This window comes from Gadus chalcogrammus, chromosome 3 (genome assembly GCF_026213295.1).
Source record: "Gadus chalcogrammus isolate NIFS_2021 chromosome 3, NIFS_Gcha_1.0, whole genome shotgun sequence".
NCBI lineage: Eukaryota > Metazoa > Chordata > Actinopteri > Gadiformes > Gadidae > Gadus > Gadus chalcogrammus.
This window is the reverse complement of record NC_079414.1, coordinates 16843104-16865989: the sequence shown is the minus strand read 5'-3', so window position 1 is coordinate 16865989 and position 22886 is coordinate 16843104. Positions and strand designations below refer to the sequence as shown.

At 40.6% G+C, this 22886-nt stretch overlaps 1 long non-coding RNA gene across 3 annotated transcripts in view; it reads left to right on the top strand.

Moving 5' to 3' along the window:
• LOC130379485 (uncharacterized) overlaps nt 1-22886 on the top strand; it is a 55445-nt gene that overhangs the window by 23214 nt on the left and 9345 nt on the right. Inside the window, exon 3 of one of the 3 annotated variants that reach the window (XR_008895128.1) lies at nt 13793-14678. The exons of 1 other annotated variant lie outside the window; for it this stretch is intronic. This is a non-coding gene — a long non-coding RNA (uncharacterized LOC130379485). Of the gene's footprint in view, nt 1-13152; nt 13454-13792; nt 14679-22886 lie in introns of those variants that run through there. One more of the 3 variants, XR_008895129.1, reaches the window with a different exon arrangement.

The window sequence follows — 22886 nt, the reverse complement described above, 5'->3', positions numbered from 1 at the left end:
GGTTTTCATTCACTTGAGTGTGTTTTTTCTCACCAGGGATATCTGTCTTTCTGTGGCCGCTTTAAAGTGCAGAACAGAAACACATGTGCAAGGGTCTTGTTGCCACCCACCCACGCAACATGAGGAGGGATGTGACACTCTATGGCAAACATTCATTCAGGAGGAGGATCAGTGCACTTGACCTTATTGGATATGATGAGGGTTTGCAGCAAAAGTAAATCAGGTTTATACATACATATGCAATAAATAAAATATGATGGTATAAAATATGATTCGTGACAAATATAGTATAACAAATGTCATGTTAGTACATTTGAGGGAATACTTATTACAGTTACATGTGCGTATTACATTTAAGAGGCAATTAGCAAGCCGAAGGCGTGCAAGAGTGGAGAGGCTAAAATTGTCACCTTGTGCTATTCAGTATTAAAGGTAATATGTGGTTAGCAGAAGGACAGCATTTACCATCATAATGACTGACGTTTTTCACATCAAAGCTGTGTTCGAAATCGTTCCCAATTCACTCACTCACTATTCCCTATATAGTGTTTATGATATAGTGAGCTATATAGGGAACGAACAAACGAGAATTCGGACACTACGCCTAACATTTCTAAACGTCATTTGCGTCAGTAAATGAAGTTTAGAAAACACGACCGTATTGCATTGTGGTATACGGGAGTAACATGTTGGGAACATCGTATCTTCACTCAAATTTTATTTTATTGTCCAGTATATAGTGAATGAAATTAACCACTGAGAATTCGAACACCACTACAAAATGGAGAGCACCCTATATAGTGTACTATAACCGTGATAGGGAACGATTTCGAACACAGCTCAAATCTGCACTACTCATTTCGAAGTGAAACAAAATTCACATTCAAGCGAGCAATATCTTGGCAACATGGTGCCATTTCATCATATTAGTTCACAGTCAAATCACTGTCTAAGATAAATTAAACATACCGTCTTCCATGTGAGCTGCCAGTCTCCACAGTGTTCTCTCTCCCGCTCCTGAGTGTCTCTGCGTTAGGCACTGTCGACTCCTCATACCCCCCTCAGTCATAATGGAACACCCATTTTAGCCAGAAAGTGCGTTTCTTAAGTCGCGTTTGCCCTTCAACCCCATCCTCAGCGTCTCTCCCGCACGTAAACACTCCACAACCACCCTCCTCCAGCCACCCAAGGGACATCTTCTCTCCTCTTCTGTAATCGCCAGGTAGTCTCCTTGGAGGTATGTGTAACTAGCTCAGAGGATATGGCTTTTCAAGGCTTCAGACAGCCCCCTGCAGAGCTGCCACTGTCTTCCATGAGCAGTCTGTCTGTCTGCCTGTATCTCAGACATGTATAGCCATTTCACCCAAAAGGCCAGGTTAAGAGAGAAAAAGAGATGTTTTACAGGAGAGAGATGAACCTGGTCTGCCCCCTTTGTTACTGCTTTATTTGAAACTCTGAATTTTGTGTGAGATTGTCTTATTTGCAGTTTGGAAATGGGTAATGTAGATATTTTGTTTTCGCCCTTAAAACCCTGCTTAAGGATTTGGTCTCTTCGTCTCATTGGTTTATATGCTAAACCTCTATAGGGCCAGTCTTTTGAGCTGTCAGTAACTCTTCCCCCACCGAGTTCAACACCACCCCTGGTCAAAGGGAGTTGGCTGATATCCATCCTAAATCATGAGAAAATCTGCTCAGCATACTGTAGGCTTCTGCTCGTTTGCGGCTCTTTTTATGCTCAACATAACTTTAACAGAGCTGAGCGCGTAAATCAAAGGGTTTGCGAGGTGCTCCCCAACACACTGCTTGCACTTCTTGAAATGATAATAGCAAAGCGCTTCACGGGTGACATTTGAGTATAAGCACCACTGTCGCCTCCCTCACTTTATTTTCTGGTAATTCAATCAAATTCTATTTCCCTCTCAATGCTGTTTGGACAGCTAATTCCACAAGCATTAGGAGTTTATTATTATTAACCTATCCATGCAATTAATTCAAGTTCATTCTGAGCTATTATATGGGCAAATCAAATTTCAATGTAATACATATCTGAGAATGTGGTGTCACCATTGACCATTGATGAGTCTACAGTATACTACTCTGGATAATTTATAGATGCCATAAAATACAATATACCTGTTACCTTTTTTTGACGGAACAGCGATCCGGGGCTATTCCCAAAAGATCTGCGGCTATAGCGAATGCCCAGTTCTAACGACGCGCCAGGTCAAATGTATTGCCGTGTGTGTGTGTGTGTGTGTGTGTGTGTGTGTGTGTGTGTGTGTGTGTGTGTGTGTGTGTGTGTGTGTGTGTGTGTGTGTGTGTGTGTGTGTGTGTGTGTGTGTGTGTGTGTGTGTGTGTGTGTGTGTGTGTGTAAGAGAATAGCGAGCCATAAAAAAGATAGTATTTTAAAAGTAGAATATCTTAAAAAGTATAAAATATTATAAAAATCGGAAAAGCGTGCAATTACAAGCTATTCTGAACATTTAATCATTTGAATGGAGTCTCTAGGTGAAAAATTTAGATGGGTCCCAAAGTTTGTAGAGAATAAAGAAAAAAAGAAAGAATAAAACTTATGAAGAACAACTATTGTTCAATTATTCTGGTATTAATCCTCATGAATTTATTCTTGTAAACACTTCAATTAGGCTAACATAACAATAATGCAGAACAGAAATTCCACCCATATTAGAGTGGTGCGCGCATTTTATAGCCAATTAAAATGAAAGCTGTCCAATCCATATCCAATTCTAGCTCTAGCCTACCCGACATCAAAAATGGCAAATCCTACACTAAAAATAAAATACCATGGATATAGATTAAATGGACAACAGAACACAATCAAGCGCTTTTTTCTCTGACACAAGGCCTAATGGTCATCATCAACTCAAAACATGAAAAAGCATAGGCCTACCTAAAAGAAAGGCGCTAGTGCAAACAAATAAATAGCCTCAAAAAATTAAATAAAGATAGCCTTTCTTAGCTTTGGACAGGCGTATAAAAAATTATATATATCTATAAAAAAAAAATCTATCAACAGATGCATCAAGAGAGCCTAATCGGGATCAATGTCATAGTTAACTCCGATTAATCACACTTTTTTTAAATTCTAAATATCCCTTGATCTCGTGCTGCCAGCCTTTTAGTGAGATCAGAGAGTGTTGAGAAGGACAGTAATAAAATATATTTGGTAAAATGGATATAAGAAGAGAGACCCGCAGTGAATTCAACCCGGTCCACTTGACATCGGGTAGGTGCATGACAGTGGTAGGCCTACCGTAAAACTTCAATAGCCCAGGCTTTTATTTGTTTCAATCACTGAACTTTCGAACAAAACTCTTGCTCAGCAAAGATGGGAAATACTATAACATTTATTATTTATACCGGTATGAATATTCCTACCGTACTTGAAACACATTACCAGGCTATCGAATAACACACACACACACACACACACACACACACACACACACACACACACACACACACACACACACACACACACACACACACACACACACACACACACACACACACACACACACACACACACACGCACACACACACGGGAGAATTCTCGGTGGGCCCCTTAACGTTTCGGGGCTGTCGGGCTGATTACTGCGGGATAACAATATTGCGTTTATAAAAGTTCCTTGGAGCGTGGTCGTTGACATGGAGCCATGGTAAGATAATTTTGTTCCACATATCCCACACTGGACACGATTGTCTTCTATGTTCTTGAAGTGTGCCCAGGCGGAGCTTTTGCGGGACTTCGACATTGTTAGCCTCCTATACAATAGGCCTACACTCTGTAAGCTAACAACGTTATTTGCGCAATGCGCTGTTGAATGACTTCAGACTCTCCCCGTTCCACACTCAGTGGCGTACCTGGTGTTGTTTGTTTGTGTTGTATGCATATATATTAATATTTATGCTTGTGTATTGTGTACATAGTTTTTCTGTGCATGAATATTAATGATAAAAAAAAATTATAGTGCTATAGAACCAACATTAGTTCTGTCCGTTAATTCGTTAATTCTTGTTTATTTGTATGAAATTGAACAGCACCGATTTTAAAAATCGGTTTTGACCCTCGGGAACGAATAATCGAATATTCGGACACAGACACACACACACACACACACACACACACACACACACACACACACACACACACACACACACACACACACACACACACACACACACACACACCAGCAGTGCAGGGCAATACATTTGACCTTTCAGATTCTTCGGTTCATCCATTCTTTCACTCAGCTGTCAATTTATAAAAAAGGTTTTCAACCTCACTTTTTACTACAGCACTCACCACATTTTCTGCAGGAAATGCATTTTCTAGTTTGCTTGTGTGTTCCTTTTGTGGAACTGGGTTTGTGTCTGTGTTCTGTTATTTGCAGCTTGGAACCCTTAGTTAGTCACAGTTTAAAGGGCATTAGATCAAGGGACTTGAGAGTGTTTTTTCCACAACATGTAATTTTTCTCTTGCTGGATCTCTGAGTCATTCTCCCCTGGTCCCTTTGCAATAGTTTTTTTTTTAATATTGTTGGGCCATCTGCCATTGATTGAAGTGCCATTTTCTACTATACCCAAGCTATTGCTTTTGCGATAGGTAGACCTAAGTGTATTGGTCAAGTATTTGCTCTAAGTTGACACACTGGTAGTACTTATGGGATATTTGGGCAACTTCCTAGAAATATTGATTAGTTAAATTCCCAGGTGCACAAAAACCTTGATGTAGTTGTATTATATTCGATGCCCTTGGTGTGGAAAAAGTTGGACGGCTCAGAAACGTGCAATAATACGAAGTTTTGCACTATTACAAATATATACAAATTTTCAAAAACTTTGAAGGGATTGCTTTCAGTTGCATTAAGCGTTTACTTTATTTTAAATCATCAAAATATGTCTTATCCTGAGCCTAATTAAATTGTTGCTGACATTTTTTTAAATCAACACCTTTTAATTGCATACGGATTAATACACCATACACAGCAAAATCAGCAGTGTTAATTCAACACCAATTGAGTTAAACACTTTGAAAGTGTCTATTTTGGTCCACACCAGATTGAGTTAAAATTACACTTTTAAAACGGTTAAATACTTAACACTGTGACAGAGTTGCAGCAACTAGTTGAAATTTAACACTGGTCAACACTTGCCAGAGTTAAATTTACACGACACTAGTAGGGATGGGCCGGTAGTCGATTCTATCGACTATTGACGATAGATGGATTCCATCGTCGATCGTCTCAAGTTGACGATAAAAAGGCGATAATTTTTTTTAAATGATTAATTATTTACTATTTTTTGAAAAACAGCACAGTGGTGGCTATTTTTACAACATAAAAAGCCCCGTAAATTGTAATTGAAGTAAACTGGCACAGGTAGAAACATACTATGTAGCGCTGACCTGCCGTATTCACTCACTGCTACGAGGAGAGGGGTGGGGCTCGAAACCTACCGGTCTGCTCGCACGGCAAAATGACATCACACCCCGCTGCAACATTTCCGGGTCACAGCTGTGGTACACTAGCTGTGTTCGAAATCGTTCCCTATACACTCACTCACTATTCCCTATATAGTGTTCATGATATAGTGCACTATATAGGGAGTGAACAAACGAGATTTCGGACACTACGCTGAACATTTCTAAACATAATTTGCGTCAGTAAATGCGCCGGGTATTTGTGTGACGCAGACAGATGCGCCCACATCATGTAAACAAACCAGGCACTCAAGAGGAAAGCTGGAGGTTGTATTGATCTTGAGTGTTACATTTCCTTGATCAAGTATTTTTTTTCAATACATTTTTTCAATGTAACCTGTTAAATTTTCTGTTAAATCCCATATTAATTGTTGACATTTCTAAACGAAAGCCGGAGACTCCATCTTTAAATGTATACTTTTTCGCGGTTATTCAGCTTCTTCTTCTCCTTCGGAAAAACACGACTGCATTGCATTGTGGTATACGGGAGTAACATGTAGGGAACATCGTATGTTCACTCAAATGTTGGGTATTTTAAGTCCACTATATAGTGAATGAAATTTACCACTGAGAATTCGAACGCCACTACAAAATGGCGAGCACCCTATATAGTGCACTATATCTGTGATAGGGAACGATTTCGAACACAGCTACTGCTTCCATCGAAGGCTGACTCGCTTGTATTTGTTTCCCCGCGAGAAGGCGCCCAGGATTGAAGGCTGCTGCGAGGTTGTAGCAATAGCGGAGGCCGCGGCACGTGGAGCTAAAGTAGCATGATCTGCCGGATGATGCACTCTTAAATGAGCGTGTAAATTGGTTGTCTGGGAATCCTTCACCAGAATCATCCTTTTACAAAGCCGACATATCGGCTGGTTGACGTCTTTAGGTTCACCATTATCATTTGGCTTGAACCCAAAAAACTTCCAGATGGGCAAAATTGCTGTAGTCTTACTAACATGGCCTCCATTTTGTGTAACATGTGCTGCTTAAACAGCGCCAGTAGGTTTCACTCTTGAGACACCGTGTGTCATCATGACAGAGCCGCCGGCACCGAAGTATCGAAGATTAAATCAGCGGAGGCTCACGCTGGTCCAAGGGGAAGACCATCCTCGTTTTTAAGAAAAAAATAGACAAATAAAACCACAATTTTATAATGTGATAAATTATTATAAATAATTATTAGAGCTGTCAAGCGATTAAAATATTTAATCGTGATTAATCGCATTAATGTCATAGTTAACTCACGATTAATCGCGATTAATTCTCATTAATTATTTTTCTATGCTAAATATCCCTTGATTTTTTTGTCCCATAATTCTTCTCATTTTAATTCTCTTATCAACATGGTGAAGTGCATCGGCTTGCCTTGTGCAAATGATTTTTTATTGATAACAACATTGGCATATACTGATCAAAACAGGACGATACAAAAAAAGAGCCTATAGTGCAATTAAACGACTGCTTTGAACAAATGTCATTTGAATATAGCAGTCAGGCTACTGCTTCTTTGTTTTGAGCCAAAGAAAAACCTTTTTTTTATTTTTTTTAATAAAATAATTGCGTTAATCGCGCGATAAAATTTTTAACGCCGTTAAAATTGGTTTGCGTTAACGCCGTTAATAACACGTTTAACTGACAGCTCTAATAATTATTATTATAAAATAATTATAAAGTCGCCCATTTGTGTACATTTGTGGAAAAATGTATACTTTTTCATCCATCCCATTAGAAAACTGTTTATTATAGGGTCTATAAATAAATCAACTTATCAACAGAAATAACAGAAAATGAATCATTCCTCTCCTGGATACAGTAGGCATCAAGGTGCTCATTAAAATGAGCACCAACTGTGCTGTCGTAGACAGCACAGTTGTCTACGACACACACACACACACAACAGTGTGTGTGTGTGTGTGTGTGTGTGTCTTGCCCCAGGATGAGGCTCCTCACGGTAGAGGCTCCAACACTTGGGTGTGTGTGTGTGTGTGTGTGTGTGTAGTGTGTGTGTGTGTTGCCCCAGATAAGCTGCGCTGGGAGTCCGAGGTAGGAAACCCAAACGCCGCCGTGTTTGGGTGATAGAGTTTAGATCGGGTTAGATTAAATAATCTCGGATATAAATAACAATAATCGGGTTAAATAACTTCACATGGTGTGTCTGGTGTGTTTCCAGCATTCGTAGTGTTGAGCAGCAGATATATAGTCCGCCAAGAAGTTGAGGTTGCTTAGTAACCAGAGACTCTGTCCATGCAAGTGAACGGAGCGTTCCCTCTTCGTCATAACTATCAAACCAAACATCCTTCACATTCACCGAGCGAACATTATGAAAGTAAAATGCACATTTCTCGCTAGAAATGTTTCCATAAAAGCATTTAATGGCGTAACTATGTTACTATTTCCACACAGAATAAAGAAAGATGTCGGCCGTATGCTCTGTCCAAGCCTCACTACTCTCTGCCAGTGACGTCGGGTCAAGCTCAACGCTGATTGGGCAACGCGGCTAATCGTCAGATCGCGTATCTCGCGTACTTCGCGTACTTTGCGTAAAAAGTTCAATTTTTTGAACTCTTGAAATGTACGCGATATACGCGCGTATAGCGCGTATTGCGCGTAAATATACGCGCCACATACGCGCTATACGCGCGTAAAATGTTGCTTATACGCGTATTACGCGTGAAACGCGTAATGCGCGTATTGAACCAATGGTTCCCTATGGAAAAAATGGCGATTTTAGACGCGAAGTACGCGAGATACGCGTCTGGTGTGGCCGCACCTTTAAGATTCAGAGAAAAAACTGAGGGCTAAAAATTGGAGGCTAACTAGGTAACTCACAAGCTTTTTTTAAATGTTCCCGCACTTAGCGCCGTTGTTTGCGCTGGCTATAAATGTGTAATACGGGGGTGAATGGATGCTAGGCATGAGTCTATTTTTTTTTTATGATTTTTTTTTCCCTTCAACTGCCATGCGCTCACCCTAACGCTTACGACTTAGCGATCGGAAGCCGGTTTCGATGCGAACTCGACGTATGGGCACCCCGCTCTAAACATATAGTTTGTAGAGACATGATGAGAACTAGATGTGTGTAGTCAGACATGCTTACCCAGACACTTCAACCATGTCAGCCACCAGTAGGTTTTCCCTCTGTCGCCCGTTTTTTCTGTCGTTAGTACCATCCGTCAATGACTTTGTTTTGTCATGTTTATGCAACACCTTTTCTCCCCCTGGCTTGGACTCTCACCATCTGAAGACAAAGAAGAAAATAAGTTTTAATTTCAACCTCCCCTGCAACAAGACCACAGCAAAATGTCTATGTTTAGGATTAAAAACGAACTTAATGCATTAAAAAAGTTAATTTATATACCGCCTCTGCTGATTCGCGATCGGCGTGGGTCCTTTTCAATCCACTATCTTTCTCAAGAATGATTGTTGCATCAGATGAATCTGAAGGCACAGAGGATGAGATGGCTGACACAAGCGACTCAGATGAAACATCTAATAGATCTTGATGAAGCACAACTGCAAGACAGTTAAGAGAAATACACACGCAATTGAATAAAAATATTATTTGAGGCCCACTAACAAATTCTTTGGCTTGTCAGCCCAACTCTCTTTGACTAAAAAGTCCCAACAGGTTAGCTGACTGAAATAAACTTCACAATACATACTATTACAGTACATCTGGATAAAGATCCTTATTTTTTCCTAACAAGACTAAGTCTTACCTGTAGATTTTTCTGTGGACACATTGATGGTAAGGTGCTTGTAAAAGGACCTCAAATACATCTGCATCCACCTCTGTCCTTGATTCATCTGTCGAGTGTAACTCAATCTGTGGTGGAAGACCTAACTTCCCTATTACTGAGAGAATATCAGATTTAGAAAAATGGTCGACACTTTTATTATAATTATTTACAATGAGAAAATTCTGAGCAGTGTGCAATAGGAAACCACAATAATTAAATGGCTTTTAACTATAGAACAAGAGTCTGTGACAAGTACACACCTTATTCCTTATTGTTTCTAAAATGGACACCTACATTCTCAGAAAATATATTTGTAGAGAAATGACGTCTTTCTTATTCTACATTTTAGATAGTATACCAATTGCATTTTAACTTTTCCATTAGACATGATTACAATTGGTCAAAATAATAAACAACAATTGATGGATGGGGCAATGTAACCATATTAAAATCAGATCACATTATAGCATGAACTAACATTTTAGCAACTTATTAGTTTACTCCAACAATCAGGGCTGTGTGAAAAAACTAATACCAACCTTTCTGAATCAATGAACTATAGTCTTCATAGCCTTCTTCAGTCTCTGCCACCTTAACATACTTCTGAATGCCACTAAATCTCATCTTGACCATCATTATGTCCTTAAAAACAAAGTACATTCATGAATAGTCCACATCTTTTTCAGTGAAATTTTATTTTTTTGTTGCCTTTATTATGCCACTGGGCGGAATCAGTCAATGTCGTTTTTCTACAGACTTGACTGTACACACGCTAGCTTGTATGGCCACATGGCGGCCCTGCTAACAGTCCTCGATGCACGTCTTCTCTAATTAGCAGATTTATACATGGAAATGGATGAAATCACTAACCCAGTACATAAAAATGTCAATAAAGTCACTTTACATGTGTTTTTTCAATACCTTTACTTCATAGTTTGAACAGAAAACCACCAAAGTGCAGAGAGCAGAGTGGAAACGTAGCTTACCGCGAAGAGTCCCGACTAGAGATGAGTCGGTTGCGACCGATTCGTTACAACGAACGAATCCCGAACGTGAACGACAAGAACTGGTTCCCCAAAACAAGAAGAACTGGTTATTTTATTATTATTTTTTTAACATAAACCAAAAATATGGTCACGTAAATAAAATATACAAACGAACAGAGCTTTGTCTCCCCGCGACTTATATTGATTGAGTCTACAACGTTCTCAAAGATTCAGCCAATGAGAGGTAGCAATGGTGTTGCAATGGCACCTGGGTAAACAAATGACAAGGCGGTACCGTCGAATATGCGCGCTTTCTCTGTCTGACGTATCTTGGGTCATACCATTCGACGTGGGGCCACTCATATATCCCACTACATTTTTTCGAAAATAGACTTGACCTCCATCTGTTTATTGGATAAACGCATTTCCCAATCCCAGGAGTCTTTGCTCCATTCTACGAACAAACAAAGAAATTAAACTGCAGTTCGTATTTTTTATTTATAACCATGAAAGTTCTGTAATGCCTGAACAATGAAGAATTAAATGTAAAGTAAAATAAAATTATAAATGTAAAACCATGAATGAAATATAGAGAGTAAGCAAGTGGTATACAATTTGGTGTGACGTTCGATTACACTATATAGTATATCTTCTCGATTTTCACAGGGGTTAGAGCCTAAAAGAGAACTAGTTCCCGGAAAATAATCATTTTGCCCATCCCTAGTCCCGACCCAAAGAGGAAGTAAAGCTAACGGAAGCGCGACAAGTGTGGTAAAATAAAAAGCGCTCGATACTTATACGATAACACCCATCATTTTCCTTCATGTAAAAGTGTCTAACCTTAACATGAACCCCAATATACTTATTTAAACAATTTAGTAAAAATGTTTGGTCGACATATCAGCAAAAAGAAGAATATGATGGAAATTTGATAGCGGAAATCCTAACCAGCCTCCTTCAAAATAAATGTCTGAGCTACCAGAGTACATAATCCTTCCAAAATGTAGGTTACATGCCGGTTCATAAACTAAATAATAAAATAAATATAGCGCAACGAGTCATAACATCACATTACTGTACTAAACTTATTGTTAAGGACATTTTAAGTGGTCAGTGATACCAATCCAATGCCATGGAGCCTAATACAGCATGGAGGGGCCAACAAGCATTGCTCTAAAACAAAGTAACAGTTGTGCACAATGTTATTAAGCTCCGGTTGCCATGCCGAATCAGTGTGTTGCTTATACTTTTCTTCATAAGAAAATGATTAGGGCCAGTGTCCACATAACGCCTTTTTCCGAGCACAAGCGCCTTTTTTTCAATAGATTCCCAATGAGTAGCAGCCGCCTCACTGTATAATGCTGCTGCTTTGTTAGCTAACCATGGTTTGCTAATGCTAGCTAACCAATACTTATGGTTAACCTTAGCTTCTTGTAAAATACACATTATTGGGTATACATTTGAATTAAATAGACATATTTGCTGAGACATACTTACACATGGATGTTCCTAATCACAGTTTGAGTGATGTCCGATAATTTTCCAATTGCATTTAAAAGTGGGACATGGCAACCACTGGACAAAGCTGTTTTTAAAATAAATATGTCTTTAGTGCAAGAGTTCCTGAGGGGCACCCCAGATTGAAACCATAGGCTTTAATTTAATCTGGACTGTGGTTGGGATTTCATCCTGAGCCCATCTTGTCCTCTGTCTACTCTACCGTGATCTATGTGAACATCGCTACATATAGCTACACCTTTCTTTTCCCATCCATCCCTTTTATTGTTCCCAGACTCCCATATGGAAGTAGCTTTTAGCTCCAGGCAACAAAAACAGTTATTCGGAACTACCCCTTGATCCCAACAGCTTTGCACTGCTATAGATTCTGTCTATTGAACCTTTTCTTGTGTTTTTTATTTTAAAAACAGTACTCGGAGAAGGCACATGTATCTGCATCCCTCAGTGTAAATAACTTAATTTGAAAGAAGAAATTTGAGAGGGGTTTAAGGCAACAGCCCCTACTGCATGTTTTCTGCTATGGTTCCCTCTGCCTCGAAAGTAGTATGTGTACCCCACTGGAGTCCACATTGATTTTTTTTGCCTTTTTAAGTGAAATCAACAAGCATTTATAGACTATGTGAACTCTCAAGTCAGGCAGAAAAAGTGCTTTTATCAGAGTCCATGCTCGATCTTTGATTCCTTGAAATAGCACAGGGAGCACACCTGAGAGGTTAACGGCTTGAGGGGCTAAACGGGGGGGCCAAAGCTCAGAAAAACAATATAAATATGGACACAGATTTAGCAAGAGGTAAACAGTAAAGCAATCTTTATCCCTATAATGGATCCAGAATATGACCAATTATATACAGGGGGCAGTAGAATGTGTGAGGTACAATGGCTGTTTCCACATACAAACCCCCCACATCCTGGTGTTTACTTTATTACAGAGGTTGCAAATTGCTGCACATTGGCCGGTTTGCATATCAAACACCATAGAGACGTCGACTCTGTTGGTGTGCTGGGATGTGTTTGCTCTGCAAACAAACAGTTTAATTGGAAAAATAGTTTTCCAGCTGCTGTGGATTCAGGGGCTGAGAGATTTTGTGTGTATATGTGTCAGTATGAGCGTCTGTGAATGTTTGTACGTTGGTGTGCACGTGTGTGTGTGTGTGTGTGTGTGTGTGTGTGTGTGTGTGTGTGTGTGTGTGTGTGTGTGTGTGTGTGTGTGTGTGTGTGTGTGTGTGTGTGTGTGTGTGTGTGTGTGTGTGACTGTGTGTGTGTGCCAATGTGTCTGTATGGATGTGTGAATTTATCCTTACAGAAGTGGTGAAGTGGCTCCCTCAATAATTTAAACAAGCAAATGGGTAAATTGAAAGGCCAAGGCTTTGGCTCGATCCAGCATGTAGCCTTTCCTCTCTTACAGGCCCTTCGCCCCTCAGTGCATGCTGTGACAGCTGTCAGTACATCCAGCGACGCTTAATGTAACGTCATGAAGATGGGCCCCCAGTCACGGATGTTCACTGAGTGGCCCAAGCTGAACGACTGTGGAGGCATGTGTTGAGGAAACCGAAATGGACACCAGCATACTAATGACCTGGAGAGGCTTCTGCTCAGACCCTATTTATTCCAGATCAATTTCACATTGTGGCCCTAATGAATAGGCTGCGGCTTGCAGACTCTTCACCGTCTGTTCGAGAGTGATGGTTGGGACATGGCCGTCTGCCTTATTCTAGCCCAGCTTTGATTAGTGGGCCTTGGAGATAAAGAAGACCGGATTGATCTTGTTGAGTGTTGTTACATATTCAGTCCGTGTGTGTGTTGTGTGTGTGTGTGTGTGTGTGTGTGTGTGTGTGTGTGTGTGTGTGTGTGTGTGTGTGTGTGTGTGTGTGTGTGTGTGTGTGTGTGTGTGTGTGTGTGTGTGTGTATGCTTGTTCTTTCTCTCTTTCTCTGTCTCTCTTCACCTCTCAATCATGGCTAGGTCTCTTTCTCTTTTTCTTCCCCTCAACCCCAGTCCCCCCCTCCCACCCATCCCTGATACCTTCTTCACTGTCTCCTCCACTTAGGGGCTGGGCCGGTATTAGCTAGCAGGCAGATGTACTCTGTCATGGAGGCGACGTCTCCCTGAGCTTCCTGCTGAGTCCGTCCCTGGGACTCTCTTTGACAGGGAAAGAAGAATTGAGCACGTGATCAAAGAAGGGGAAGAGAAGAAGACTAATATGTTGGATTGAAGGAGCTCTTGTGGCGTAGGAGAAGTGGTTGTGCTAAAGGTTGACCCAGGAAGCCCTGAAGGATTAACCGTGATTAATAGTTATATAAATTTACCGAGCACGAGGAGATAAAAGGTCTGTTTCCTGTTTTTTTCTTGCAGGAGGATGAAGAGGATTAGTTGAAGGGAATGTCTGTTGCAACCCACTGTGAATAATAATTGGGTTATTTGACATAGTTATTTTTACATAACCTTATAATGTGTCTGTCATATATTATATGCCCGTTTAATCTGATGGTCGTCTGATACCAGGACGTTAATGGCATAGTCTGCCAATTTAGTGACTTTAGTGGCCTGTTAAGTTTATATTGGCGCAATACTACTTGTACTTTATTTTCAAAAACTAATAATATTAATATAACTAACATTTGCCAAATTTAATTGTGTTTTTGTTGTTTTGGCTACTGTTACTAGCATTTCTAAATCCCAAGAGAGCAGTTGTTTTCCAACTTACAAAGACAATTTCCTTGTGTGGGAAGGAACCTTGGCAATAAATCAGAATCTGATGGTTTCTGAATTAACATTCACATAGCCTGTCTTTATACGATTGTTATAACAGCGTATTAAAGCATCTTCAATAGCATTGTTTCTCAACAGGGGCGTTCGCACAACCAAGGGGGTGCTGGGAATGTGATTATTTTTTTTTATTTTTTGGGGAGGGGATTTTAAGCATTCATGGTTTTCAAATCCATTCCTTTCCTTTTTGCAAAAGGAAAAAAATCAGTTTTTAGGCTAGCTGAAATAAATAGCATATTTTCATTTATTGGCTTCTAACCCCTCTACCGTCTCAGCTACTTTTCACTGTCTATGCTCAGTCTAACAGTGGTCATACAGCGCGGTTCGGTCCTGCACACGCCCGGACTCCCGTTACATCAGCTATCGTCATGATCTCTATAGTATGGCTGATAAGCATAACCCAAGTTCGCGGGTTAACAGTTCAATAACCAACACAACACAATCAAACATGGCGATAGCAAAACGGCCCGTTTTCCTCCTTTCTCTTGCTATTGTTCTGTTTCAGGTGAGCGTAGTCTCCACGATAAGGCCGTTGCATTTCAAATACAAAATGTAGGCCTATTTGCGCGATCTGTTTTCGCGGTGCCCGTGGTTCCTGGGCTGTGTTGCGCGCGTTGCCTGGGCCGCTGTCACGGTTCCCGCGGTTCCCGGGCCATTCATTCATGACGGGGCACGGCGGGAGACGCGGGAGTGCTGTGCCCGAGGTTCCCGGGCCGCGGTTCCCGCGTTGCCCGGGCCGCTGTCACGGTGCCCGCAGTTCCCGGGCCATTCATTCATTCACGGGGCACGGCGGGAGTACCGTGGCCACAGTCGCGCTGGCCGTGCCATGGTGCCAAAGGTCACGGTGCCCGGGCCGCGGGGTGCCGCGGCCGGGGCACGACAGGAGCCGCGGGAGTTCCCGGCCCGCGGTCACGGTGAATGAATGTTCAACCCAACCATAACTTCCTCAACTCTTCTTTCTTGGCCAAGAGATCTCTCTCTCTCTCTCTCTCTGTCTCTGTCTCTGTCTCTGTCTCTGTCTCTGTCCCTGTCTCTCTCTGTCTCTGTCTCTGTCTCTGTCTCTCTTCCCGTGTCTCTGGAGGTTTAATTGGGTTTATTACAGTGATGGACAGTGCTGTTAGCCAATCAGAGGTGAGACATTTGTCATGAATATTCATTGATATTTATTTATAATTTTTTCACCGAAACCGACTCAGAGGGCATTCATTCATTGCTATTGGTGACCATCACAAAATCAATGAAAAATGATGCAATGTCGCAATGATGTTGTGATTTGCAACTTCAACGCAACATCAACCAATCACCGCAAATTAAGGGCGGTTTCGCAATTTTAAGCAACCACCGCAACTTTCTCGCAAATTTGACAGTTGTGTCGTCTTGAACTGACGTCGACAAACTACCTTCCACCTTACTTCTGTGTTTACTACGTTCAAGCGAGTCAAGCATTCATGCAGCATGTTCACGTCCAACGTTTCACACTTGCAGACCAAAATAACTGCGAAAGATTGCGAGAAGCAGTATCCTGGTACTCTACATGAAAGCGGGGGAAAATTATTTTGCACTGCATGCAACATTGTGGTGGAACATAAGCTAAAATCTTCCAATGATAAGCATTTTGCCACCGCGAAACATAACTACCGAACTGCACAACTGCAGGCAGGACATCAGATGACGAGGCAGATCACTATGACACAGGCTGTTGCATCCAGTGCAGAAAGAATCAAGAATCAATTATTCATGGGACCATTTCTCAGTGTTTTTGTTCGTTTTAATTAATGTTTTTTTCAGTAATAACTTGATGTTTAACAAATTTAACAAATCAGGAAAATCGCAACTTTCACTTCCTCTGGCACTGTAATCGCTACAAAAACATAAAAAACACTGCAACTTTCATCGCAACTTTTTGGAAAAGCTCACGCAACATCAGGCATTTTAGGCCGCAACAATCTCTAAAAAGGCCCGCGAAATGCTGCAGGGACTGATTGTTCATTTACATTGTGGTGTATGACGTCTGAATATATATAGTCAGCATCACTCCCAGTCTCTATATCAGTGGCAGCGACTATTATTTGGTGCTTCCAATGTGGCTTCAAAAGTAATTGGATTTCTTTCCATTCCTGCTATAGTCTTTTAGCGTGTTTGACCAAGAGGATTGGAGAGGCATCAATCATACATAGCAGGACAATGCCATGTTTTCTCTCGAGGTACCACAAACCAAATTCTTCCTATCGGTTAAATATACTTTTACTTCCAATTACCTTCTTTTCTTCCTTCCTTCAGTTTGGTCTATTTTACAGAAAACCTATTCTAATGTACTTGTATTATTGGTCAAACCAAACATCACATTTAGATGTTTTTTTTTGGCTACTTCTGAAATCTAATTATTAAGACACGCTTAAATCACAACTAATGGTCCATGAAGGAATTTCCCTTAACTAGGCCAGTTTGAAAACAAATAGACACTTGCATTACCAATCAAAGGGCTGAACTAGCACAAAGCAGTGTTTACAGTGGCAGATGACAGCCCAGGGCCCCAGGTGCTGCTATAGTGCATATATGATCAAGCCAACAGCTGTTCCCACAAACAAACACTTACAAATAACATATTTATGTTCACTTAATGTTGGGAAAGTGACAAATGAGAAAAAAATATAGAAGTGCAATTGACAGGAGGATTTTCATTATGTTAACCCAATTATAGTGTTTATCTTATACAGCAAAGAGCTAATGCATAGGTAAATAATGTTTAGGCAAACATATACCTGTCCCCATTGTTCTGCAGGACATGAATTATTGTATTAATTTGCAAGTGAGCCCTTGAGGGTATCATTTGTAACAACCGTGTTATGCTTCATAAAACGTGTGCACGCTAGGGTCGTATACATTTTATGACACAATCAAAATGTAAGAAATTCTAGGGAAATATTGCCTAACTCTTTTTCTTTCTATTTTAGACATGCCAATACACAATCAATCTTGCCCAATATACACTTCACATCATTTTCTAATGATTTATTTTTTTATCATTAGTTCACCTTAAAATTACTTGTTTTCAGAATCTATACATTCTTAAAGTGTGAATGAGAGGAGTTAATGAACAAGCACCTATGTTTTTTGTGATAGAAAAAAAAAGTAAATGGGAAAGGACGTCATGGGATAAAAAACATTTAGTAATCATATAGAACCTTTTTGGGAGGGGGGGTTCCTTGGTTTGTTCATGTGTCCGAAAAAGACGAGTGGATACCCACATGCATTTGGTTCGGTGCAGATAAACAGTACCTTGAAGTCAATCTAAATACAACATATCTAAAGAGCACCTGAAAACATTTGTTCAAACGAGGACAATTGTGCAACAGAGTTAAAGGGTACCTTTTTCACTGAATAATTTGATTAAAGGGGAACTACTTAACCAATTTTAGATATTGAATATAGATTTCAGTTATCTTGATTTATTTTATCTATCGATATCGAAGCCTTCATGTTTAACAGCAAATTAGATGATTTATCATAGAAATGAAAGCATGTTGGTGAGGAGCTGTTCAGTTCTAATCTTTGCTCGGCAAGGCTTAACACTGTTTGAACTCAATTACCATGACTTGATTAAAATATGAAACTGGAGCTTCAGGCTACTAGTACGATTATTAGACAGTGACATCTATTTTTATCTTGTGCATAGTTATTTGTTTGTTTGTACTGTACATTGTTAAGGTGTATTTTTTTACTATTACAAAATAAAATGTTGATCATGGTCACCACTAGGGATGGGCCACGTTCGTCGAATAGTCGAATAGACACAGTCACTTAGAAAATCGAATGATGAATGGGACTATCGTTATTTATTACACGGCTCTTCTTAATGCTGTTGAACGCTCCGTTCACTTGCATGGGCCTTCACATTCACCGTTGCTAAGCATATAATGACCGCTGTCAAGGAACATAGATTTCTTTTTTTTCTGTCGTATCACTCCACAAGTAGTCCGGTAACTTATCAACCCCAGTGTCCTCGGTTCCTAAGCGATGTTTCTCTGCTGATCAACACTGCTAATGCTGGTAACAAATAAATTGTAAAAAATGCACTGTGTGAAGTCATTTTTTGGGTCATAGTTTCCATATGTATGACGTGTTGTGGCAACCGGGCTTGGTGAGTGAGCCGCCTCCTTCCAATAAGCACACGAACTGGAGATAACTTAGAGCCAAAATGGCACTTTTATTCAATAGTAAATTATAAATCTATCAAACCAAACAAAACTCAGCTTTTGAGGAATCGACAGTCTTGTTCCTCCAGGTGGAATCCCACAACCCACGAGACTGGTCTCTCCGCACCCGCGAACCAGGAGAGCCCTGAATGAGTGTGGAAGCATGCTTTTTAAAGCATGCTTCCACACCTGCTCCTCAGGTGCTCCGCATTTCATTAATTGGCCCCAATGTTCTTACTGGCGCCATCTGTGGAGAATCGGTGGTACACCGCCTCCACAACCTGCCCCCCTGGCCTCCAGGGGCGCTGTGCCAGAGACGGGTTGCCACAGTGTCTAGTTCACCGTCATGCAGGCTGTGTTCAGTAAAATATATAACAATCTGTTTTCGGCGCATATAGGCCTATCTGCCTAAGCCCACGTCATAATTTTGATGTTGAATTTTGATGGCGCAGTTGTTGAAATGATTGATTTCATACAAATCCTAAAAGCCTCTCCCTGTGTCATTGTGCGTGCGTGTATAAGAGGTGCGTGCGTGTATAAGAGGTGCGTGCGTGTATAAGAGGTGCGTGCGTGTATAAGAGGTGCGTGCGTGCAGGGTTCCTGATTGACAGATTTTCGAATACTATTCGAATACTTCTCAGCGAATATTGATTCGTAATTATGCCAGAAATGCACATCCCCAGTCACCACTGCTTCGTTGAATGCTTGATCCTTGAAATTAAATATTTATTTTGTAAAGCATTTTTCACAGACTCAAAACGCTGTACAATCAGAACAACAACACCAATGAATACAAAGACAAGGTAAAGGCGGGGAGGACCTGGAAAAGATGTTAGCTGAAGTGCTGAAGAAGAGGGGATTTGAAGGCAGAGCTGAATTCCATATCCGAGGTAGGGCCCAGCTGAGGGATCTGTCCCCCTATTACGCCAACCTGAAACTGGTTTGAGGATAGGCAAGAAGACAGCCCGCATCGCAAGAGCTCAAGTTGCAGAGTGTAGGGATGATGGAGCTCAGTGAGGTAGAATGCGGCATGTAGTCTTGTATGGGATCCTATGTTTGACCGGTAATAAATGGGATATGGTTCATGGAGGGTGTTCTGGTGCGTAGGCATCGATTTTAGCGGGGACGTTGATGAGAATGCTATTGCAGAAATGCAATAGTCCTGAGGTGAGGTGAGGTGTCCGGGGGGGCGCGAGCGGCAGGTGGGACTTAGTGTCTTTTCTTTTATAGGTTACTTATTTGATTACAATTTTAAATAAACATAATACCAAGGGTCAGAAGTTTTCCAGAATTTTGACCTTACAAAGTCATGACAGAGGGACTTGGTGTCTTTATTCATGCTTCAAAGATGAACATATTGATATATATTTTTGAAAGGGAATGAGCTGACAAGTGACCAATGTTGACTGTTTGAAAACATTTTGAATTAAATGCAAACCCCAGTGAATAATTTGCTTTTGAGATTCACACAGACTTAGCATTGTTGTTCAAATGTTCAAAATTGAGTTAATAAACTGAACTTGAAATTGTTTGAAGTTGTTGCAGATGTTATCTCAGCTAATTTTATTAATCTATTTAGATAATAAGGTGATTTTATGCAGAATGCTGGTGTACAGTCATACACCAGCATCATACACCATACCAAATTTGTTTTGTACAGATGAATAAATAAATATTAGCAGATTCTCAATAGTATTTCAAAGACTCCTATGACAGTATGACAATAATTGAGAACCACAAATCTGCACTTTTTAATCACTAATATTGGTCAAAATAGCAGCAAACCTCTGAAGTAGCTTGATTAGGGTCCCTACTCATAAAACGAAGCATCAACAACTTAGTTAGTGTACTGGGAGTTTATTAAAAAAAATACTGTTTTCCAAGTCTGTGCCTTACCGGTAGGTCCATGTTTCCAGGAAGTCCACACAAGTCGATTACCTGCTACCGTAAACAATATAATAGAGACGCAAACAAATTTAAAACAGTCAAGTATCAAGAGGTATATAAACAGTCAAGTAGCCTATCAAGTTTGATTTGTTGGCGCCTCTATTATATTATTTGCGGTAGCAGGTAATTTACTTCTAAAACAGTATTTTTTTAATGAACTCCCGGTACGCTAAGTAAGTTGTTGATGCTTTGTTTTATGTGTAGGGACCCTAATCATGCTACTGCAGCGGTTTAGTACTATTTTGAGCGATATTAGTGGTTAAAAAATGCAGATTGAAAACCCCTAACCAATAATGTGGATGCCAAACATTGCGCCGGGCAATCTCTATACTCGATTTTCAATGAAAAAAGTATCTGGAGGGCTTATTTGATGTGTATACATGCCAAAACAAAGACCCTGGGTAAAATGTTCACCTGAATTACACTTTAAAGCATAGATAAGAGTGTCAGCATCCGCAAAAGAGGGAAGAGGGTCTAAGGGGGGCCACGTTGCGGAGTTGGTAGAACGCAGCCATGCTCATGTTTTTAACATGTGCCTCAAATAGAGACACGGGTCAAAAATGACCCAAAGGACCTATTGTTGAAAAAGGGTGACTGTGAGGCTGTCGATGTCGAGGCTGAAATGTTTCACATGCCGCTTAGCCCCACGCGGGAGGACCTCCGTTCTGCTGCCATTGAGCCTAATGAAGTGAAAGGAAAGGCTGTCGTGGCGAATTATGTGACCAAGAGGCAGCATGTAAATAGAGAAGCCCGGGGGACTCCTTGAGAGTTACTGGAGCTGTGGTGGATCTGATGGACGGCGACGTATGGCTGTCTGCAGTTTCTGAATCATCCCGCTACAAATAAAAACAACGGTCAAATACACTACAACTATCGACCAGATGTTGACTTGACGATTCAAAAACCATTTGCTCAAAGCAACGCAGACAAGACGTTTCTGCAGATGAAGTCGTTATTAAATTTTATTATAGATGAAAGTAACTCATATCTAATGGGGCCTAGGTGAAGCCCAGGCTGCTTACCCATATGTACCTAGCGCATACATCAAACATATCCTTGCAACTAGTGTTAGATAAAAGTAATTAATGACTACAGTAAAAAGTACTTGATAAAGATGATGAACAAGCATTGTTTCATCTTCCTGCAACTTGCTTTCTAGCATAATTACAACTCCAGCAACCAGCAAGTTTTGTGTTAACGGCCTTGTGTTAAGCTCCCCAGATAGCTCTGTCGTGGGCTGAGTGCAGACCCAAGAAACGATATCCCTGCACATTTATTCAAGTGTCACCCTGATTTCAAGATCAATGGAATGCCTTCACAAGCCTGTAAAATAGGTACCTATCAGAGGCAGGGCTGTAAAAGACATATGGGATAGCACGTATTTTCCTGGTTGCTCACATTCATCCAGTAGCTGTGGATGTCAGTAGCTGCATGTTTTTATCCTCCCTGAAGTGAAACACCACTTCAGGGATACACAATGCACTTAAAGAGCCCCCCCACCATCAGCAGCAACCACCACCAGCGAGGGCTGTCTGTTTGTTTACCTGTGCATGATTTTATTGCAGGCAACACACAAACTTCAATTTAGCTTTGTTTTTGTTCTCTAAAGTGCAGTGGAATTTTAAGGCAAAAAGCAGATGAGACATTTAGGGAGTAGAATGGTGTAATTCTGTTCTGTTCTCCTGGTGACTATGCAGATTTCCCAAACCCCTTGGCATGTTTATACATTTAAATGTTCCTTGCCTTCCCTGAATGAAAAACTTCAATTTTACGAAATATGCAATGCTTGGTTATTTGCAGACAGTATGACATTTTGTGGAACAAATACCCTGACTATACTTTACACGTGGTTTTAGAAGCCTTTGTCATTTAAAGGTAAAAATCCAACTGTTGTTCGAATTTTTCCATTGGAAAAATCCAATGGAATTTAAATTTTTCATTGAATATCCAATGGTAGGTTCTTGCCTTTAAGGACTATGAATTTGAGCAACGAACAAGAAGAGAATTTGCATCAAGCTCACCCCAAAGAGATGAGGCTTGTACCCTTTTTTGCTGTTGTATGTGCCAGATAGACTACAATAGCGCTTTAAGAGATAGCATTACGATTATTCTTGAAATGTCTGATTATAGATGATCATGACTTAAGGTGGACGCAAAAACGTGCCTGTGTAACTTTCTTCACAGTAATGCAAATGTCAGACAGCCGTTAAATGCTGAGTTGGCTCTCTAAGT